General features: G+C 43.0%; 1 protein-coding gene across 5 annotated transcripts in view; it reads left to right on the top strand.

Annotated features, from left to right (window-relative positions):
- TSEN15 (tRNA splicing endonuclease subunit 15) overlaps positions 1–17,420 on the top strand; it is a 135,731-nt gene that overhangs the window by 43,089 nt on the left and 75,222 nt on the right. The window lies entirely within an intron of this gene.

Here is a 17,420-nt window from a genome sequence, read left to right as displayed (position 1 = left end):
TGGTCCAGCTCGTGGGTCAACAGGGGGTCGTGTCCTCTTGTAATCTTTTCCAACAGATTCAGTAAAAGCCAGTGAATTAGTTAAACTTATGTTTATTTCTTGCTCACATTGCAAGTCCTTGTACATAGACTTGGAAACTGGAAATCAGATCAACAGAACCTCCAACAGCTAGAATGTTGCTGGTTCCAATGGTCGGAAGAAGAAAGTGCTGTAGTGTCACATACAGCAATTGAATACTTCCAGGAGAAGCAGCATGTCATCCCTGCCCACATTTTTTTGGCCAAAGCGAGTCACATGGCTGGCCATGATGAACTTCAAGAAAGAGGAAGTGCAAGTCCACTGTGTTCCTGGACTGAGAAGAGGGGATAGTCAGAGAACAGCACTCCCAGATAATGAAAAGCAGAGGAAAGGTAGCAAGGAGGTAAATTTAACAACTGATTAGCTGTGGGAGCAAAGAAGGAGGGGAAGTTAAACCTCAGACTATTCTGAGTCACTTACTTATATGTGAATGGGTTTCAGGTTGCAATGGGGAGATAGTGAGAGGACTTTATAAGAGGGACACAGAGGTGGGAAAAGGGCCGACCTAGGGGCTGAGGGGCAGAGGGGAGTTTGGAAGAGAAACTTCCCCCGCTTTTATTGTCAGGTTCTAGATTTAATAGCTGAGCTCCAAAGGGAGATCTTTTATGTAGCAGGAACCCAGGATCACTGTAGACCTTATTCTTCTCTCTCTTCTGATGCACCATGGGCTGTTGCACAGACTATGTTGTCTGGTCTTTACTTCCTAAGGATGGGGGAATGGGGGGAAGTATTTGTGCCGGTAGCGTGGGGGATTTAGTTGAACCCTGCAAGAATATTTCTGAAGGAAGCTGGTTAAATATGGATGCGTGGATGGGACTGGGTTTGTGAGGAACTGGGGGCTTTTTTTGGGGGCCGGATTATTATCTAATGAGATCACAAACCTGGGGTATTCATGTAGATGTAGGGGGCTTTCAGAGTGTGTTAGCATGGGCTAGGGAGAGAAAGTTGGGAGTAGACACCAGTCCAGGGATTCCCATCAGTCCATGCTGGCATTGGTTGAATTGAGTATCATCCCGCAGTGCTTCTATTCCACCTCAGTCACCGCTGTGTCCTGATCTCTGGCCACAAGATCTTTCAGTACTCTTTCAATACTCTCGGGCACTTAGAAAATATTTCGTTCTTTCCCTGAACTCCATGGCACGTGGGGGGAGCTTTTCGGCCATCTCGGGTCCTCTCCGTCCCGATATGCTTTCCTAGCCAGACGTTCTTCTCTGCTGTCTCAGTAAAATGCTAGGTGAACGACCATAAGGGTCTGGGGTCTGTGAGGTTTCACCCGAGCCTGGAGGCAGCAGCGGGTGGCTGGGGGACGGCTGCTGGCCACAGATTCTCATCTTGGATGAGAGGATTTCCCCTGGAGTGTCTACTGTTTCTCCTCTGCAGTGGGAACTCAGCCAGAGGGGGTCAGGGCAGAGGGAACGGAGTACAGGCCTCTGCTTAGTGACCCAGTCAAGGGTCTAGCTCTTCTGCTTTTGCTCTCACCTCTCCCCGCCACCAGCTTTTTTTTCTTTTTTTCCTAGTTTTATCTTATTTTAGGAGTAGGAAAATACTATGACCATTCCCAGATCTATTTTTCTTCCAAACATATTGTTTTTGCCAAGATTTCACGTTTTGAAACTCAAAAGGCAAGAATTTTCCTCTTTTGTTCTGTAGTATAATCCCATCCCCAACGCAGTGTGCCAAGAAAGACTGTATGGGAAGAGGTTCACAGGTAACAAGAATTACTGAGAAGGGAAAACATTTCAGTTAATACATCAAAATATTATCCTTCTACATTTGCCAACAGAAGGTGTTAATTATTGTTAACATGTATATTTATACTCACAAGAACTACATAATTTCCTTAGTGTATATCATATCTTACCAATCAGACCGTACCCTACCTATTGGCAATATAGTACTTGGCACAGGAATTCCCTGGCAGTCCAGTGGTTAGGACTCAACACTTTCACTGCTGGGGCCCAGGTTCAATCCCTGGTGGGGGAACTAAGATCCCGCAAGCCACCAGGCATGGCCAAAACAAAACAAAACAAAAACAGTACAAAAAAACACTTGGCACAGAGTAAGAGCTCAATAAACGTTTTCTTTGATCACATTCGAGTTTATAAATGGACTGCTCCTTACCCAGTCCTATCCCTGCCATTCTAAGGGATAAAACTGCCTTTCTGCCCCGTCAACCACCTGTAGAAAGGGGAGCCCCATGTTCCATGGGCCACAAGAAAGATGCTATATGCTCTTGTAAACATGCTTATGCTATGAGATACATTATATTTTGATCCTTTCCCTTAGTAGTTTTGAGAAATCAAGACAGAGGTTTCTAAACAAAATATATCCACTTAATATTTTATTACACATTCTTTCCTATGCCAAACCTGTGCATTTTTACTTATCCAACAGTTTTTGGAGGGAATGTAGACATGAAAACGTTGCTAAATTTGGAAACTCTACTTAGAAATGGCAATTCCCTACTCATAATTATTAAATTAAATTTAGGTTTAAATGAGTATAATTCACCCACTTTGGGCCTTACTGTTCCATTTCTGTAAAATGAAGGGGTTTGTGCAGACAGTCTGAGATCCATTCTATCTTAAATGTTGGTCCACCTGTAACTGAAAGATCTTGCTGCATAAACCTTCCCTTTTCATCAACACTTTCATCACTTCTTCTCACCTCCACCACTGTATAAAAAAAAAAAAAGTTCTTCCAATCATGGGCTTTGATAATCTACCATGAGAAATGTGCTAATTTGAAGTTTTGAAGCTCAGGAGGCTTGAAGGGCAGAGCTTTGACTTCAGACCATCCAGAGTGACATGGGAGAGGTAGGTAATCTCTTTGAGCCTCAGCTTCCCATCTGTAAAATGACGGACAAAATGTGTCCTTCTAGGTTGTATTTTCCTTGCATGATGAAATGACTGTGCGGGGATAAACAAAGCCTTGCACATAATGAGCTATCCGTATGCCATTCCTTTGCAGTCTCTAAGCACTTCCCATTGATGTGCAAGTTGCCACCTTAGGAGGGAATACATGTAAATCGCTGGGAGCCAGGCCTCCAAGGAATGGGCCCTAGGTGCCCACTAGGGTAGGAAGAGGATGCAGGAGGACACCAAAGATAAACCTGGCTCCTGTCAACTTTATCAGGCCTAACCCTGCTGCTGCTGCTGTTGGTGATGACGATGATGGTGATAAAAGTTTTTGGTCCCATTTTGGGGAACCCTTTGAAGTCAGATAAACTGCACAAGAATAAGACAACTACTAGCTATGTAGTTGGCGGCTTACATCAAGTAAGGGAAATTTCCACTACAGGGAAGCTGTACTGGGATAATTCACTGGGATTGAAAGCAACTGAGTTAAACTTAGCTCAGCACAGCACAAAAACACATTGAAAAATTCCCTCAATATAGAAGCTGGAATGTTCAGGGTGGGTTTAAGTCATGGGCCCTGGCATGGAGCCTTCTGTTGATGGTAGGGATTGGGCCTCTTCTTGAAGGAATGAATAAGTAAAGAAACATGATATAATAACTAACAAACTGTATTTGTAGAGCCTGCTTACGTTAGTGTGGGGGACATAGGGACTTTATTTTGTTTTCCTCTGTGTCCCCAGACCTTAGAACTGTGCCTGACATATAGTGGGTGTTCCCTAAATATTTGTGGAAGGAAGTAAACAAATGAATACATCTAAAATAATGTCAAGTGGTAATAAATGTTATGAAGAAAGTAAAGCAGGGTGAGAGGGTAGAATGCAACAGGAATGCAACTCTAGTTAGAGAGGTCAGGAATGGCTTTTCTCTGCAGGTGACCTTGGAACAGAGACCAGAATGCAGTGAGGGAATGAGTCTTGCAAGGATTAGTCATACAAGGACTAGCTTTGCAGGCAAAGGAAACAGCAAGTACAAATGTCTTGAGGTGAGAGCATGATGGGGTCTTAGATTTTGCATATTCAACAAGCTTTCAGGCAATGCTGATGCAGCTGGTCCGTGGACCACACTTTGAGGAGCAAAGGTTTGGTCTAGAGCCTGACCATGGAGTCTGTAGCTGATATGAGGAGGTCAAGGAACTGAGAGGCAAGGTCATTGCATGAGAAAAAGAAGATGAAAAACTGCATATGCAAGATAATAATATTATGTAAAATTATATGTGAAATGGATATTAAAAATATCAGTAATGTTTTCCTCAGTGAGGTCACATGTCAGGTGATTTAAATTCCCTTCTTTTTAGATTGTTCCAACATTTCTGTGTGTATTTATCAGAAAAACTTTTATTTCTAAAAAGTTAATTTTAAAACAGGAAATGTTTTTGGATAAGACACTGAATTCAAAATGTGTGAAAACATTTCTAATTAAAAAATTTTTTATAGACATATGGGAATCTACTGGGGTTTGTTAGAAAAAGTTTCATAGAGGGGATGGTTTTGAAGTGAATCTTGATGTCTAAGTAAGTGAAACCTAAGTTTGAGCTCTTAGCAACTTCTCTTCTCTCTTCTTTTCCTATCCTCGGGTGGAAATGTGGAGGGATTTAGGGCATGAGTGGTGTACTAGTTATCTATTGCTATGTAACAGATTATCCCAAAACTCAGCTGCTGTAAACAACAAACATTATCTCACAGTTTCTGTGGTTCAGAAATTTGAGAGCAGCTTAGCTGGGTGATTCTGGCCCATGTTTTCTCATGAAGTTACAGTGAAGACACTGGCTAGAGCTGTAGTCATCTGAGGGCTTGACTGGGGCTGAAGGATCCACTTCCAAGATGGCTCATTCACATAGCTGTTTTCAGGAGGTGTCAGTACCTTGTCATGTGGAGCTCCCCATAGGGCTGATTCATTGAATCTCTTAATGATAAGGCAGCTGGCTTCACTCAGAGTGAATCATCGTTAAGAGAGGTGGGTGGGGGAAGGGGAGAGGAGGAGGAAATTCCAACACTTAATGACACACTGATATTTCTGCTTTATTCTATTTATTTACTTAGTCACTAAGTCCAGTCCACACTCTAGGAGAGGGGAATTAGAGTCTACCTTTTAAAAGGAGGAGTGTCAAGGGATCTGTGCCTATATTTTAAAGCCATCACAGGAGGAATAGGGTATGATAGTTCAAGGGCATTCTAATTTTCATTTAAAGTGTGCTGTATAAGATTATAAAATACCATAGCTTGCTTTGTTAGTCACTGAGCATGCCTGGTGTTTAGCAGAGTATGAGATGGAAAACATAAAGGGTAAGAAAAACATCTAGAACATAATGCAAGCCACATATGTATGTTTAAGTTTTCTAGAAGCCACATTCATAGAGGTACAAACAAGTACAATTAATTTTAATAATATATTTTTAACCCCATATATGCAAAATATTTTTATTTCAACATGTACATATTCAATATAAAGTAATTACTGAAACAGTTTACATTCTTTTTTCTCTGTAGTAACTCTGAAATCTGGCGTATGTTTTACACTTACAGCCTCAGTTTGGACCAGCCCTGTTTCAAGTGCTCAATAGCCATATGTGGCTTGTGGTCACCATAGTGGACAGTCAGGTCTAGAGAGCAGGCCAGGAACAGGTCATTGAGAACCTTGGGTGGAATCCATGATGCAAACAGTGGGCCCAATAAAGGGTTTAAGCTGAAGAGGAACAGGAACAGACGTCTGTTTTAGAAATCACTCTGACTGTGCTATGGTTAGAACCTAGAGGGATGGAGTAGGTAGGACTGGATGTAGAGAGACTGCTAGAATATTCTGTGTAAAAGATTGAACTAGATTGGTTACACAAATGATAGAGAAGATGGCATGTAAGAAAGATAGTGCTAGGCTGTGCCCCACAGGCCTGCAAGCCCAGTACTTACCAAGCCTCAATACTGAAGAAAGAGCCAAGAGTCAGTGACGGAGACATCAGTGGTTTAATGGCTAGGGGGAGCTTACATATCTGAAGCAACGTCCTGGAGTGACACCTCCCCCTCCCCAACTGTGGCAGCAGAAGCAGGCAGGACCTCACAGCAGTCTCTGCTCCTGGTGGGAGGGGGAAGTTACCACTTATAGGGGGAATTGAGTTTGGCTCATCCGTTGCCAGGGAAACCAGCAGGTGGGCGTGCCCCTCACCACTCCTTTGACAAACTATCACAGTGGAGATAGTTCTGATCTAAAGATTAGAGCTGGCTGGGGCCAGGGCCAAGTACATAGGCATTTACTGATTAGGCTCTATGATTTAGAGGGAAGGTCAGTCAGGTGAGTAGGGTGTAGGACGGGTCAAGCAGGGGATGTACACAGAGCAAGAGAACAGCCGTCTTGGGTGGCCTGGTCATACGGATAGCAAGGAGGTGGGTTGTTCTTGGATGTGGAAAAGTAGGTGGTCAGAAAACAGAGAAGCCTAGAATGATTCCAAGGTTTATGGCTTAGGTGATTGAGAGGATACGAAAAGGAAATACTGGACACAGAACATATTTTGCTCTGGGAGGATGGCAAGGGAAGATTACAAATGTAGATTTGGAAAAGTTTTGATTGAGATAATTGTGGAGGACAGAGGTGGAGATAACCGTGGACAGTTGCATGGGTGGATCTCGGGCTTAGCAGAGAAAACTAACTTCAAGTAGAATCATCACAACGCTTCTTCCTTCTATATAACACCACTGTGAAACACTGTAGAAAGTTCCAGTCTTCTCACTTGCTTACGGTGGAGGCAGAATAAGCTGAGGAGGAAGGAGCAGAGCCCCTCAGGATAGGCCTGGGGGGCCTGCTTTCCTGGCCCATTGACCTGGTCCCTTGGGAGCAAGAGAGATGCCACAGGAGCCACACTAAGTGGTCATCTTAGAGAGAGGCAAGAACCCCTCAGCCTCCCATTGAGGGGGAAAAGGAGAAGGAAAGTGTCTGGATAAGATATTAGAAGTTAAGAATTCCTGTCCTGGAGTGTGGTTGTTCACCTCGTATGTTGTCTCCACCTCTGACAGTACGTTTCCTGTCAGTGAAGTGTGTCCAGTCACTTCTTTTCATTACTAGATGTGATGCTTTGATGCCAGAGTTGCAAACCAAAGTACCTACAAGGTAGACAACATGCAGGAGTGAAGCAAGTGCAGAGAGCGCGTGACACACTCGGCCAAAGGGAGCAGTTGCCTCTCAGCTCCTGGAGATTTTTGTGAAGTGGCAACATGGACCTAGTTGCCAGATATTCTTATTTTTGTGTGTGTGAGTTTTTTGTGTGAAGTTTTCACACTTTTAAATGTCGGATAAATTTTATTTAAAACGCAAAAACCAGATAAAACATGTCTTCAGGCTCCAACTAGCCCATAGTCCACCAGCATTTGACATTAGTCTGAACACCTTTTTTGTGTCTATATATCACGCTTAATTGTGTTTTTCTACTTATGTTTCCTACTATAACCACCAATTTTGTGTGGGTTGCTTTTGTGTGTTTGCTTTTTTGTTTTGATTCTCTAAGAAAAAATATAATGGGTCAGACCCTATTTGTTGATTAATCCGATTTCTGGAAACTGGACAGAACTATGTGAGGTAATGAGGCCCTTCAGTCTTTTAGGGACCTGAAACAGCAGACCACACAGAAAACGGCATATTCCTCTGGCAGATTTCGGCCTCACAATTGGGGTGGGAGAGGAGTAGCCAAAATGCACTTGGCCGTGTCTTGGGGATAACTCCTCTAAGAAGGTCACAGATTATTTAAAGTAGATCCTGTGTTTAATAGCAGGATGAAACATCAGAGTCATTCATGAAGGTATTAGGTCTCATGATGAAAAACACTCTTTCCAGTGCTCAAGGCTAAATATATATATATTTTAAAGTGAATGAAGAATGAGGTAAGAGAAAATACAAGAAGAAAACTAGTGAGGGAAAGTAGGAGAGAAATACATGGGATAAAATGGACATAATATGCATTACCCATGGATATGGAGCTATACGCCTTAGGTTTACAGAAGAGAAACAATGCTTCTCTTACCGTGCTCCTTATTCCTCTTCCTTCTTTCCTATCCTATGGGGCAGAGTTGCTACAGATTGGCAAGATTCTAGGACACTGGACTGTGTTTGCCAGTAGGTGCATTAAAAGATCATGGGCTGGGCTTCCCTGGTGGCGCAGTGGTTGAGAGACCGCCTGCTGATGCAGGGGACGCGGGTTCGTGCCCCGGTCCAGGAGGATCCCACATGCCGCGGAGCAGCTGGGCCCGTGAGCCATGGCCGCTGAGCCTGCGTGTCCGGAGCCTGTGCTCGGCAATGGGAGAGGCCACAACAGTGAGAGGCCCGCGTACCGCAAAAAAAAAAAAAAGATCATGGACTGTCCATTAAAAGATTGTGCACAATGTCCACAAAAAGACTTATACACATATGTTCATAGCAGCTTTATTCACAGTAGCCCAAACTAGAAACAGCTTAAATGTCCATCAGTAGGTGACTGGATACTGAGCAATAAAAAGGAACAAACTACTTATTTTTATATATATATATATATATATATATATAAAATTCATAAAACATTGTGTTGAACAAGAGAAGTCAGAGCCCAAAGAGTTCATACTGTATAATTCAATTTATGTAAAACTCTAGAAGAGGCAAATCTCATTTATAGGGACAGAAAACAGATCAGTGGTTGCTTGGTGCTTGCGGTGGGGGGCATGTAATACAAAAGAGCGTGAAGGAATTTTCAGAAGGGATGATGGAAATGATTATATCTTGATTGTTGTGGTGGTTACATGTGTGATTATAGTTTCAAAACTCGTCACACTTACACTTCAAATGGGTATATGTTATTTTATGTAAAGTATACCTCCATACACTTGATTTAAACAAAGAGGTCCTGAATAAAGATAGAGTTCTCTCTGGTGCTCTCCTGTACCTCTTTCACCTGTGCTGCAGAAACTGTCAATAGATTTAGCTCACCTTTCTGCTTCCATGTGACTTGAATGAGGGAAAAGTCAGGGCCTTCCTGCTTAGAACATGCCCAGCTAACCTTTTGCTCTTATCTTGCATCATGAAGCCTTTTCATTTGTTTGGTTTTCGGTCTTCATTTTTGGCAGGTGAGGTGTGGTAAAATCCTGAAGTTGGCTTTGGACTTACAGGGAGAAAAGGTGTTCCGTCTCTAAGCCTTCAGACTTGCTTGTGTGCTCCAGCCCAGCTTACAAAGCCTCTGTGCTGGGGTAAGAGCCCAACTTTAGCTGAGAATGGGACACTTACTTTCCTTTACCATTGTTCTTTGGGTATATAGCTCCCTCAGGGACGTTTCGGAGAAAGATGGCTGAGGTTTAGGACATGATTTTGGTAATCCTAAAACACTTGGATAAATACTATCTAAACATCATAATTCTTTTTAAAATAAGTCTTCCACAGGCATACCCTGCTTATTCAGGCCTCACTGCCTTTGCACATATCATTGCTTCAAGCAGGAACGTCATTCTCCAGTCTTAATACCTCTCTGGGCTTGTCAGATACTTATTTTTTAAAAATCCAGCTTGGGTCATTGTCCCTAATCCTTTCCACCCCCCAGTCTCAAAGCAGATCTGTGTATTTCTTGCTACATTGTGCAAAAGAAGAGACAGGGGCTTGAGTGTCATACAAGTCTGAGTTCACATCTTGACCTGCCACTTGATCTGCCACTATATATATATAGTCCCTGAGGTTTAGAGATTGATATACATATTTACGTGTTCTTTTCATTTCTGAAATGGCAATGATAATTCCTACTTTTTAGGCTGTTTTATATATTGTATGAAATAATTAAAGTACAAAATTTGCAAAATGAAGATGAATAATATATTCTAGCTATTATTATTAGACACTGGTGGCAGAAACAGCTCACAGGCTGTTCTTGCATCTGGGTGTGGACACACGGCATGGAGAAAATGGAATGTGAGTGCTGTGTGTCACTCCAGGGGCAAGGACTTTAGAAGAGGGTGTCCCTTCTCCCCTCTCTTTTCCTTTCCTTTGGCTAGAAGCAGAAAACAAAGGGACCATAGGAGATGGTGGGACCACAAGATAGATGGAGCTTGGGGTCCTTAAATCACCACCTGGAAGAAAGCTGTCTGTCACCCAGTAACACCTGCGTTGGACTGTATAAGGAAGAAACAAGCTTATTTTGTGTTGGGGCCCTGAAATTCTGGGGTTTATTTATTATAGCAGCTTGTGTTAATTACCTTAGTGAATTTAGAAATGGGCACTTTGAAGTGAGGGTGAATGTAAGAAAAACCTAAAATATGTTGCATTGACTCAGCAGTTGGATGGTGGGTGGCACAGACACTGATAGTGAAGGCTGGGAAGATGGAGACCAATGGAAGTGATGGCAAAGCATTTGGTAAATCTGTTGTTACTGATAATTTCAAAGGCAGGCCAAGTGCCTTACAAGCCTTTTTCTCCAAGTGAGAGATAGCTTATCACTTACTGCGTTTAACAAAGTATCACAAGACAGAGATATGCTGCTCAGGCAAGAACTGGTTTGTATGACAGCAGAAATGAAAGGGACCAGATAGAGGCCAGAAATCTGAGGCTTCACAGGACTGGAAGGGAAAACTACTTATTGGCTCAAACCAGTAGAAGATGCGACTGAAAAAAGGCTTGAACAAGAGGTGCATTTAAAAATCTCAATTTACTAGATGCCATGCTAGCTTCTATAGAGGTTATAAAATAACTAGGGACTGTTCTCTGCCCTCGAAGAGGGCAATTTACAAAAAAGGATAAAACATTGTACAAATGACTGTAGTGGACACAGTTAATGATTGAAATATTTGTTGCTATGAATAATGGAGGAATTACAACCCTCCGGCGGGAGCCCAGAGAACGGGTTCTCAAGGGCGCAAGGAAGCTTGGACCTTGTTTACCCATCAAGCCCTCAGAATCATGAATGAATGAACCTCAGTCAACTTTCAAATTCATCTTTACCTTTTCGAAATATTAGAGTTCAAGTTTGGTCTGTGGAGTAGCAGCTGATACCTGGCGCACTGGAGGATCCTTCCAGCCAGCCCATGATTTCCCTACTGACATTCTTCCCTGACTTCACAAGTAGTTCAGGCTGAGACCTGCTCAGCTTGCCTCCTTAGGGCCTCATTTCTGTAAAGGTAGAAGAGGACCTTGCTATCCTCATCCCTCCTCAACTGTCCCGAGGCTATGAGATGGTCCAGATCTTAAAGCACTGTGTGTTTGCAGAGATTGCTTGTTTTTATTGTCTCTTGTTTTTTGTTTTTTTACATCTTTATTAGAGTATAATTGCTTTACAATGGTGTGTTAGTTTCTGCTGTATAACAAAGTGAATCAGTTATACATGTACATATGTTCCCATATCTCTTCCCTCTTGCGTCTCCCTCCCTCCCACCCTCCCTATCCCACCCCTCCAGGTGGTCACAAAGCACCGAGCTGATCTCCCTGTGCTATGCGGCTGCTTCCCACTAGCTATCTACCTTACATTTGGTAGTGTATGTATGTCCATGCCTCTCTCTTGCTTTGTCACAGCTTACCCTTTCCCCTCCCCATATCCTCAAGTCCATTCTCTAGTAGGTCTGTGTCTTTATTCCTGTCTCTCTTGTTTTTTTAATAATCATCTTTGGGCAAAGAATAAGAACTTACAGCTTCTTAGTGTTTCCTGGCATGGGCCTAGTACATTTTTATCTTGCTTTTATTGCCTCTTTGGCTGCAGAGAGCACTTATCTAAATATAGAAAGGTACACCACTATGGAAAGGACTGGAATAAAATAACATTTTCTTTCCAATCAATTCCCTTGCATCTTCTAGTGAACACCAGGTACTGTTCTTTTGTCAGAGTGGCAAGAGTGGGCAGCAAAAAAGAAATGATATTGAATTGTGGAGCTTTCCAAAGTAGAAGTCAGTGACTACAAGGCTTTCCGAGGTAGCGGGGCCAAGGTAGTTAGTGCTCTGGGCTGGCTTTCCTGTGACCTTGGGCGAACCACACAATGACGGTCAGCAGCACACACCTGTCCTTTGGAGGAAGGGCAGTGTAGTGGAAGGGGCGCAGGCTTCAGCAGACCCAGATTGGATCTCCTGCCCAGCTCCTTATTTACGGGTGACCTTGGGTAAATTACTTAAGCTCATCTATAAAATGGGTGGTACTAATAAAACGTTATCTCTTAGGGCCCTTATAGGGGTTAGATGAGGTGAATATATGTAAACTATTCAACACATTTTCAAGAAATGGTAGCTATTACTTTTTGTAGGCTGGTATTTTATAGCATTAATGTTTCAAATGTGACCATATTTTCAATTTTGTTTCTGGGGAAATTATATAAGCTTATTCTTGATCATAACAAAAAGCAGCTGTTATCTACCATATGAATCAGATACAAGTCTCTAACTACCTTCATTCATTCTGGGGAGAGGGTTTCATTGCTGGAGGCAGTGCTGTGTAGTGGTTAGAGCGGGGGGCTGTGGCATGAATCTTTGGGGCTCAAATCCTGGGGTGTGATCTTAAGCAAGTTGCTTAACTTCTCTGGGACACAGTCCTTTATCTGCAATTCCAAAATGAGATTTTTTATGAGCTTTAACCCACTTTGCATAAATCTTCCTAGTTTTGTACAGAAATATTGTGATTGAGTCTAGGGGACTCCCCAAGACCCTGAGGGGGTTCTGTAATATATGTTACATGTGCCATGTTATCTTTATTAAATCTGAATTCTGAATTTCAAAACTCATCTGGCTCTAAGGATTTTGGGTAAGTGACCCATGACACACCCTCATAAGGCTGTTTTGAGCTACATTAACTTCATGTAAGCCTCTGGGAATCCTATTGGCTATTATTGTCATCCTTGGAACAATTCTTTGAGGCAGCAATTATCCCATTTTATAGATGAGGACAATAGGATATAGAGACGTTAAACAGCCAGATGGCTCATATGTGGTAGACCTAGAATCCAAACAAGACATTTCTGACACCAAATCCCATGCATCCTATTGAAAGATTTATTCCCAGAGCCCTGCACTTGCCCTGGCAGAATTAGTCCCAATTAAGTTTCCACTCAGAGAAGTTAGGAAACACCATCAGCTGGGGCTGCCCTTTCCAAACATCTCCGCAGGGAGACCAGCTCTGACGTGGGCTCCCCACCCTCTTCTCATGGCCATGCAGAGGAGGGAAGAGTAGGGGTGCTGGTAAGGCTCCCCACAGGGGACTGCCAATGACACAGCATGATGAGAGAGCCTGGCCTGTACACTGTCCTGCTGCACGCCTCTGTCCATTTTTCTGATGGCCACCCTTTCTCAGTTTGCTTCCCTCTGGAAGATGACACTGAGAAAAGGGTTTCAGTGCAAGTAGTTGATTTGTGAAACACAGGAAACACCATTTGCCATTTGGCAGTGAAGAAGGGAAGGGGAAGCAGCCAATAATAGGTATATTATTATTCATTTTCTACTGCGAGTAACTGAAACTCCACAGGGAAACGTGAGGTCACAGTGTAAAACATACGCCTCAAAATGATCCCACCCAAGGGATGAGGGAGCTGAGTTATTTATACCCCATCCCTGGAGAGTCATTGGTTGAGGGTTACTCCCAGGGACGTCTTTGGCAGACAACCAGAAGCAGCATGGCCGTCTTCATTCTGGAATATGAAGTCTGGGAGATAGGAGTGAAGCACTGACAGGGGCTGGTACACACCCTTTAACCCAGTTCTGTGTAGTAGCAGGAATAGCCTTATTTGTGAAAAGCCCAGGATGAATGTTGTCTCATCCACCGTGGGTTTGATGTCCATTGACAGACTCAACTACCCTCAAAAAATTCCCACCATACTGCCTGCTGTGGTGCCTGAAATTGTTGCCAGTCTCCAGAGGCTACCAATAAAATGTCAGGATGTTACCCAAGAGAAGGAACAAATGAACTATGACCTTTCCTTTCCTAGCCAGACTTGCCTCAAGGGAAAGGGACTTGGATCAAAGATGTTTTAGTGGAAGAAATATCAAGAGATTTCTGATGGGGTGAGTCATCACCAGCGAAGACCCTGGATAATCTGGGGTGCCAGCTGCCAGATTGGAGGTAGACATGGAAAAGGTGACCTCTGAGGAGAGTGGCACCAATGGGGGACCCAAAATTGTGACTCAGAGAAGGAAGGAGCCCAAAGGGACAATTTCCTACTTCCCAGTTGTATCCAGATCAGGGGGCCCGGAAAGGAAGACTCCCTTCACCGCTGCCGAGACTGTGAGTGCCCGGAAGATAGTGACCACATCTTCTTGTCTTAGTATTCGGAGCTCAGCACAATGACCAGTGACTCGTCTAACTAAACTCATCTTTCTTTTTTTTCCCAGAAAGAAATATTTCATTTTAAAATATATTTTCTCCTTGTGCTGTGTATACCTGAGCCTATGAAACCCCTATGAATGCAGGGGAAAGCAGTATTTTGGAACCAACCCCAGTCGAGACTCTCCTGGTCTTCATGTTCACGCAGTTGAACCACCAGGCTTTTCACACACTTTACATTCTCCTTTCAGGCGGTGATCTGCTGGACGCCAAGTTCTTAATCCCTTCTTCAGTTTCTGCAGCACTGGAGGCCATGTCTGGCCTTTCCTATGGCCTAGCTTCTTGCTCTTACAGAGCCTTGAAGCGAAAGGCTCTATCCCAGTGAATTCAGTGCTTTGCTCTTGCTTCCACCTGCCAGTTCCTTTCTGACTTTTCTACTAGCAACCCTACATTCATACCAATGAGCTCTGTGTATTTCCACTTCTCCTTCTATAAAAACAAGCAACACCAACACCAACAAGTTACTTATTGGCAGTGAGACTTTGGGCAAATTACTTAACCCTCAATTTATTTAGCAATAGAAGGTAGAGAATGCCCCTGACTTCCCAAGCTTGTGGAGAGGACTCAGTGAGGTTATTATGAACTGAATTGTGTTCCGCCAAAATTCATATGTTGAAGCTCTAAGCCCTGGTGTGACTGTATTTGGAGTTAGGCCCTATAAGGAGGTAATCAGATTAAAATGAGGTCATAGGGTGAGGCCTTAATTCAATAGGATTAATGTCCTTATAAGAAGAGGAAGAGACACCAGGGATCTTTCTCTGTCTCTCCTTGTGTGCACAGAAAAAAGGCATGTGAGGACACAGTGAGAAAGTACCATCTGCAAGCCAGGAAGAGAGGCCTCACCAGAAACTAAATTTTCTGGCAGCTTGATCTTGGACTTCTAGCTTCCAGAACTGTGAGAAAATTAATTTCTGTTATTTAAGCCCCACAGGCTGTAGATTTTGTTATGGAAGCCCTAGCAAACTAATACAGAAGTAACTCATATAAAGGGCTTTGCTGTGGCACCTGACACAAGGTGGAGAGTCATTAAGTGTAGCTATTGCTATTACTATTGCTTCTAATAAAATACCCACCCTTCTAGGAGAGAAAGAGAATTCTAGAAATCCTGTACCAAACAGTTGCAAATCCATGTTAAGCTTCCGATGAGAAATTGAGGACTTCAGAAAGAAAGCAAACCACACTCCCTGAAATCTTCCAATCCTATTTCTGTATATAAGTCATAATGATTTGGGTCAAATAATATGAGTGCATCTTTCCTCTGAGGAACTTAATGTGCTTTTGCCAACTACTTATCCATCAGGCAAATGTCTGCATCCTGAGGCTGAGCTAAGAGAATGTCTTCGATGGCCAGGTGCCTGAGACCAGGACAGTGCACAGGGGGGCACTAATAAAATATGATAATTGCATTTGTTCCACTCTCTCTTTAGTTTAGGTTGTGCAGTCTGGAAGCAGGCCAGACTGGTCCATTTTAGGAATTGTGGGGTTTAGCTTACAGTACAAGACATATTTTCCTTCAAGTTGGCCTTGACTAATGGCTGTTCTGTCTCTTAGAAGCATAGCTAACTCTGACTCATGGACACATCAGGGAGAGGGACCTCCCAAAACTCCATTCTCTCACCAAAACTCTGAGGTTCTGGTTTCATAATGCTGTTTACATTCCTCAGGACGCCTCCACCAGGGCCCTCCAAGTAGACTTCTGGGCTTCGGACCTCCTATGGACAGATCGGGGAGGGGACAGAAGAGGCCTCTTAAGCTACTGTAATTCTTTTTGTCTTTATTTTTAATCCAAATGAATGCATTAGAGATGGTACTAAAATCTATGTGGGAAAAAAGAACCATCTGAGATCATTGGTCAGAGTTCTAAGTGGTGTGGAAAGAGAAAAAAGTGCTGAGTCCTGATAAATGGGAAGGGGGTTACATTGGCTAAATTGAAACCAGTTGAAGGGGTTCTTTTGTCTGGGTTTTTTTTTTTTTCCCCCTCAAATTTCTCTTTAAATCAGTGTTGTCCTGCTGTCCCCAGAGACTACAAAAGACACAGATCAAATTTCTATTGTTCTTTCTTGCTACTGCCTCTCCACCGACCCTGGCTTCACCCAGAAGGGTGTTGTAGCCTATAGGATCCCTTGCCATTTATTCCTCTGTCACAGATGGATGAAGTACTCGAATATGAATCATTAAACCTACTGCTTTTTGTATCTCCCAGATGCTAAGTATTTGTTCTCTGATTCAACGTTGATTCAATGTATTCATTAAATCCAAACATTTACTCAATACTCACCATGTGCCAGGCCCTCTTGAAGCCACTGGATATGCTAAGGCAAATGAGACACAGATCCTGCCTTCAAAGAGCTCCAGTTTAGTGGGAGAGCAGAGAAATAATTACTAACACATTGTGGAAGAGGAGGACGGAGCATGGAAAAAGGCTTTGAAGAGAGTACCAAGGGATATGGAGCTCACCTTCCAGGAGGGAAGAAGAAGAGAAGCCCCTTAGTGGGAGGGCAAATGTAATGGGGAAAAAGCAGCAGCTAGCTGATTGCTTGTGAAAGAATCAATCTTTTTAATATATGGCCGAAGGCAGCTAGGGATGTCGGTGTAGACTGCAGACGGCTTTAGCTTGGGCACCAAGAAGCAGCCTCGGAAGGTGAAAGCCTGAGTGGAAGGAACTTTCTCATATTGAGCAGCACTGTGTAATCACTTGGCTCAGAATGGATGGAAGGAAAAGAGGGAGGGAGGAAGGGAATCACCTTACATACTGGAGAAAATATCATATGAATCCATTTGCCACCATTCCATAATCCCAACCCCTCTTCCCAGGAGGAATTGAGAGATTGGTCCACTGGAGTTTCTCTTTAGCTTTCATAAGATACAACTAAAAAATGCCAAATTCACTGATTCCCTTATTTCTCAGAAGACTAAGGAATGGACTGACCTTGTACCAAACCTATGAAAGTTGTTGATTTAGGAAAAGCAACGATAAGATGATGTCTTTTACTACATAGGGTGATATTAAGATGGACAAAATGAAGTATATATTATTATCTGGTTTGAACAATATAGTTAATTAGCATGTAGCTTTACGTTGGTGGCCAAAATCTGCTATAAACAAGTCGGAATGCTATTCAGATTGTGTCATTCTAAAAAAA

This window comes from Stenella coeruleoalba (assembly GCF_951394435.1).
Source record: "Stenella coeruleoalba genome assembly, chromosome: 1".
NCBI lineage: Eukaryota > Metazoa > Chordata > Mammalia > Artiodactyla > Delphinidae > Stenella > Stenella coeruleoalba.
The sequence above is the reverse complement of the archived record's forward strand: the minus strand, read 5'-3'. Positions and strand labels throughout refer to the sequence as shown.